The following is a 6,119-nucleotide window of genomic DNA, read 5'->3' on the forward strand; positions in this document are numbered from 1 at the left end:
ATTTATTTTTAGTTGTCAATGTATTTTTTATTTTACTTATATGTGGTACTGAGAATCAAACCCAGTGCCTCACACATGCTAGGCAAGTGCTCTACCACTGAGCCACAGCCCCAGCCTGATATTGTATATTCTACTCTGAGAAATCTGTTTGTTTGCCTCTTATACTCATGTTTTGTCCATCACAGCACTGGGTGCAGGGAAGTTATTTAAAAAGTAAGTCCTCTTAAAGTAAGTAAAAACTTGTTTGTTTCTCCTTCTTCTCTTTGTTTTCTTCCTTCAGGCCTATAAATAAGTATCTGCCATTGCACAATGTCTCTCACTTTGGGGATTCAATCATATTTATGTTTTTATTTCATTCATTTAATTGCACCTCTCATAGTATAATTAAAGGAAGGCTCTCATATTCTATAAAGGGGATGAAGCTTATTTAACCCTTTATGTATTTTGAAACATAAGTTTGATTTCTAAAAATCTATACAATTCCAGTCACTCAACTCTATATGCTTATATGAGCTAGTGTGCAATTCCAGTGTAGGGATATTTTTCATGCTGTATTAGAAAAGATGAGTGTTAGAGTCCATGTTTTATATTTACAATGTCAACTTGCCCACATCTTTAGAATTGGTTTATCCCTTTCATATTGCTGCATATAGTCCAGTGCTTGACAAATATGTTTCAAAAGCTTATTTCTCTTATTATTTTGCAGGTCTTAAATCAGTTTCACAGGTCTTATGAAAGGGAAAAGAATTGTGCCTGAAATAGACTTAGGTGGTGATTTTCACGTTGTTCCCACACTGCTGATATTAGAGTCCTTTCAAATTCCAGATTGAGTCATAGTCATCATGAACAATAACTCAGAAGAAGCCTCTTTACTGCTAATGCAATTGTTAAGTGTATTGTTTTGAAAAGGAAAACTTACGATTTGCACAAAGTTCTCCAATCTGCACTCAGGCCACTTTTGAATTGCATAAAATAACAGAAAAATGATAGCATGAGTCTTTCTCATGTGAAGTTGTTATTTTCCTTTCTAGAATGCAATGTGTGTATCTTTTTATTCACATTGAAGTGCCTCATTCAAAACACAGAGGAAATCGTACAATAATTCTCACCCAGGATGAGGTTTCCTACAATTGAGTAATATTTCTACTTCTCAGCATGAAGTTAATTTATGTAATTTGTTACACTTTAAGTTAAAATAATGTATGCACATATCTTCCATGTGCACACTCTTATTCAAAACAAAATTTTAATCCTTGTTAGAACAATGTCCAATCACTTTAATTTCACAGGGATGCCTATGCTTTCATTGCAGTCCCATTAGCACAAATAGTGGCTTCCTGCAGTGCAGTACAGAAAAGAGAGAACAGTCATGTCCTTTTTATCCTTCCAAACTTCCAGAGATGTTTCAAGTGTGGCTTACGGACACATAAAGGAGAGGAAAGAAATAAACTCAATTAAATTCAAATAATACACTTAATACTTTCACTTTTTACATTTCTATAATCTATAGATGCTTTAGATCAAGAGAAATGATCTATTTTCTTTTTTGCTCAAATGGTTCTACACTGTCTTAGAAACTGAGCTATCCCATATTGTATTTTCTTCCGAAAGGTGATATTTCACTAGATTAAGAAAAAATATTTTATACTTTAAGTTAGTCATAAACTCTATGCAAAAATCACCAGAGCATATCTCATTCAGACAAATGTGGTTTTCCATTTCTTGAAAAAACTTGAAAAGTATAGATCTATTCAAAATTCTCGTATGAATATTTGAACAAATACTCTGTTATAAGCTTATTTAGCATCATTTAAAATGTAACAATTTGGCAGTCTGCAGCGGTCGCACTGGGCGAGTGCTGCTGCCTCGCCTCGGGAGCGGTGAGCAGGGGCCCCGCGACAGTGGGATTAGGGAGAAGGGAGGCCCGATGGGGTTGTGCGTCCTGGCCGCTGGCAGTGGCTGAATTCTCAGCACCACTCTATCCCGGAGTTCCCGGCTTGGCTTGCTAGTTTGTGAAACTCTGGCAGAGGAAGGCACGCGGCTTCAGGGGGTCCTTTTGATTCTGGCAGCGATTTAGGACCTTCGGGGCTAATATTCCCTGGTTCCCTGAGGATCCCACGTCGTGCTCCTGACATAGAGGGCATGAGGCAGGGGTGCCAGGGGTCTTCTGGACTCTTCTGCACTCGTTAGTTTTCAAACTGGAGTGACCTTGGGGATCATCAGTCTGAGTCCTGTGCTTTGCAGATGAGGAAACCGCTCCAGAGAAAGAGAGGAATGGGCCCAAGGCCCACTTCCACCCACACTCCTCATGGGGCTCCTGCAAGTTAGGTGAGAAAAAAGAGAAAGGCTACTTTTGCCTACATGCTGGTCTTGTCTCCAGCCCAAGGCCAGGTTGGACCCTATGTTTGGGGTTCAGATGCTGTTGTAGCCTCTGCCCCTGGTTTGTGCAAGAGTGCCAGAAAATAGGGACTGCCTAGGGTACCAGCCATCACACCAGATACTCCCTCATCTCCTGTCAAGCCTTCGGGAGCTGTGGGTGGCAATTCCTTTCATTGCCACCCCTAAAACAAATGAGGAAACAGTGAATCTCTCAATTTGGAGATCTGCTGTTGGCCACTCAGATTCACTTTATTTCACAGGTGTTAAGGATGGTGTTCCAAAGAGAGGGGTATTCCTCACAAAGCTCTGAGGGATAAGGACACTACTAAATGGAGTATGTTGAAGGCCTCTAAAATAAACCTAGAAAGCAAGTATCCTGAAGAACAACTGAGGGGTCAGAGTACTGGATGTGGTTTGGAAGGGGAGTCACATCATCTGCGCCTTGAGACTCTCTTAGTAGTGACTGAAGATGGACCCACACATGGAGATTCACCTATCCTCTGACTTCCAGCCACGACCATCACCACGAACCACCATTTCTTGAGCACCTGCTATGCACTGAGCACTATTCTGGATATTGTAGGGGGATTCTAAAGAGATAAAAGGCACATTCCTTCCTCTCAAGCAGCTTGTAATTTGGGAGCTGAAATCCACACAAATAAAGCGGCGTAAGAACAGTAACAAGCAGTATTTTACTAGGATGGGTACCAGAAAAAAGGTTCATGCATTTGTCCGTGTCAAACCCACTGATGACTTTGCTCATGAAATGATCAGATATGGAGATGACAATAAAAGCATTGATATTCACTTAAAAAAAGATATCCGGAAAGGAGTTGTCAATAACCAGCAAACAGACTGGTCATTCAAGCTGGATGGGGTTCTCCATGATGCCTCTCAGGACTTGGTGTATGAGACAGTCGCAAAGGATGTGGTTTCTCAAGCCCTTGATGGCTATAATGGTACCATTATGTGTTATGGGCAGACAGGAGCTGGCAAGACATACACCATGACAGGGGCCACTGAGAATTACAAGCACTCGTGCTCTGCAGCAGGTTTTTAAGATGATCGAAGAGCGCCCCACACATGCCATCACTGTGCGTGTTTCCTACTTGGAAATCTATAATGAGAGCCTGTTTGATCTCCTGTCTACTCTGCCCTATGTTGGACCTTCAGTCACACCAATGACCATTGTGGAAAATCCTCAGGGGGTCTTCATTAAGGGCTTGTCAGTCCACCTCACAAGTCAGGAGGAGGATGCATTTAGTCTCCTTTTTGAGGGAGAGACCAAAAGGATTATAGCTTCCCACATGATGAACAAAAACTCATCCAGGTCACACTGCATTTTCACCATCTACATGGAGGCGCATTCCCGGACCTTATCAGATGAAAAGTATGTTACTTCCAAAATTAACTTGGTGGATCTGGCAGGCTCAGAGAGGCTGGGGAAGTCTGGGTCTGAGGGTCGAGTTCTGAAGGAAGCCACCTACATCAACAAGTCGCTGTCTTTCCTGGAGCAAGCCATCATTGTCCTTGGGGACCATAAGCGGGACCACATCCCTTTCCGACAGTGGAAGCTCACTCATGCCCTGAAGGACTCCTTAGGGGGAAACTGCAACATGGTCCTTGTGACAAACATCTATGGAGAAGCCGCCCAGTTGGAAGAAACGTTATCCTTACTGCGATTTGCCAGCAGAATGAAGCTGGTCACCACTGAGCCTGCCATCAACGAAAAGTACAATGCTGAGCGAATGGTCAAGAACCTGGAGAAGGAGCTAGTATTGCTCAAGCAGGAGCTAGCCATCCATGACAGCCTGGCCAACCGCAACATTGTGACCTATGACCCCATGGATGAAATCCAGATTGCTGAGATCAACTCCCAGGTGCGGAGGTACCTGGAAGGGACACTGGACAAGATTGACATAATCAACCTCAGACAGATTCAGGAGGTATTCAACCAATTCTGGGTGGTTCTGAGCCAACAAGAACAGGAAGTGGAGGCGGCCTTACATAGGAAGTACACTCTTATAGACAAGAATGACTTTGCAACAATTTCTGCTGTCCAGAAGGCAGGGATTATTGATGTTAATGGCCACCTAGTAGGTGAGCCTGATGGACAAGGCTTTGGACTTGGGGTTGCCCCTTTCTCTACCAAACCTGCGAAGAAATCCAAGTCCAAGAAGACAGTCAAAGATCCGCCCAGCTCATCAGCAAGAAAGGAAGGTGCTAGCAGCCCTGTGAGTGGCAAGGACCTAGATATGATTTCTACCTCCAAGACCCAGCTAGTCCCATCCTCTAAGGATGGGGATGTCAAAGACGTGCTTTCTCGGGATCGGGAAACTTCCAGCATTGAGCCCCTTCCCTCAGACTCCCCGAAGGAAGAATCACTCCCACTCAGGCCTACCACCCCACCCTCCAAACTGATGGCCTTTGAGGACTTTAAGAATGAGCGAGGAAGTGAGATCAACCGCATCTTCAAAGAAAATAAGTCCATCTTGAATGAGCGGAGGAAAAGGGCCAGCGAGACCACACAGCACATCAATGTCATCAAGCGGGAGATTGACGTGACCAAAGAAGCGCTAAACTCCCATAAGTCACTACGGGAGAAGCAAGGTGAGTATGAGAACAAGGGGCTGATGATCATTGATGAAGAGGAATTCTTGCTGATCCTGAAGCTCAAAGACCTCAAGAAGCAGTATCGAAGCGAGTACCAGGATCTGCGTGACCTCAGGGCTGAGATTCAGTACTGCCAACACCTGGTGGACCAGTGTCGCCACCGCCTGCTCATGGAATTTGATATCTGGTACAATGAGTCCTTTGTCATCCCTGAGGATATGCAGGTAGCACTGAAGCTGGGCAGCAGTATCGGGCCAGGCATGGTGCCTGTCAGCAGGATCGTTTCTCTGGGAGAAGATGACCAGGACAACTTTGCTCAGCTTCAGCAGACAGTGCTACCCGAAGGACCTGATGCCATCTCCTTCTACAATGCCAAAATCAAGACAGAACAGAAGCATAATTACTTGAAAACCATAATGGGCCTCCAGCAGACACATTAAAAAGTAGTCTTGTTGCTAGTAGCTTGAAGTTCCTTCAATTCCAACCTGCTTTAGTGGAGCTGCAAAACCATCTTCTGAGAGCTTCAACCACTTTGCTCCAAGTCTGTGACCCACCACAGAGAACACATAATGGCCTGCCTACTAGGAAGGGTATCGTCCAAAGGACAACCTGCTCAACTCCACAGAACCCTTTGGGTTTTAATTTACTGTCTTATATGCAGGAACAGGATAAAATTACTTTCTAGTTTGGACTTCTAATGCTCATTGAAAAAAAATAAAAATAAAATGTAACAATTTAATAGTTTTGAAAAAGAATCTATCAGGTCTCTCGCTTAAATACATAGGTTTGCTGTTTTGATTTTTTTTTGTTTTCTGTAATATCTGTAAAGATAAAAAGCTATTACATAATACTATCCCAATTTTGAAACTCAAGGAAGTCAAACAGGGCTGGGGATTTAGCTCAGTGGTAGAACTATTGCCTAGCATGTTTAAGGCCGTGGGTTCTAACTCTAGCACTGCAAAAAGAAAAGAAAGAAAAAAGAAAAAAGAAAGTCAAACAAAGTAAACTTATATAAAAATCTTTCCAAAACGACTACTTCAAAAAATAATGTGTTTTTGAAAGAGTAATTCAAGAAAACACTGCATTTATCTGTAGAGTTTTGTCTCATGCCATTCACTCATATTTTT

The 6,119-nt window shown here is 42.9% G+C and overlaps 1 pseudogene; it reads left to right on the top strand.

Moving 5' to 3' along the window:
• The first annotated feature begins 2,730 nt into the window (after positions 1-2,730).
• Positions 2,731-5,690, top strand: LOC101957057 (kinesin-like protein KIF9 pseudogene; annotated as a pseudogene).
• The last annotated feature ends 429 nt before the right edge of the window (positions 5,691-6,119 follow it).

The sequence above is a fragment of the Ictidomys tridecemlineatus genome, chromosome X (assembly GCF_052094955.1).
Source record: "Ictidomys tridecemlineatus isolate mIctTri1 chromosome X, mIctTri1.hap1, whole genome shotgun sequence".
Lineage (NCBI taxonomy): Eukaryota > Metazoa > Chordata > Mammalia > Rodentia > Sciuridae > Ictidomys > Ictidomys tridecemlineatus.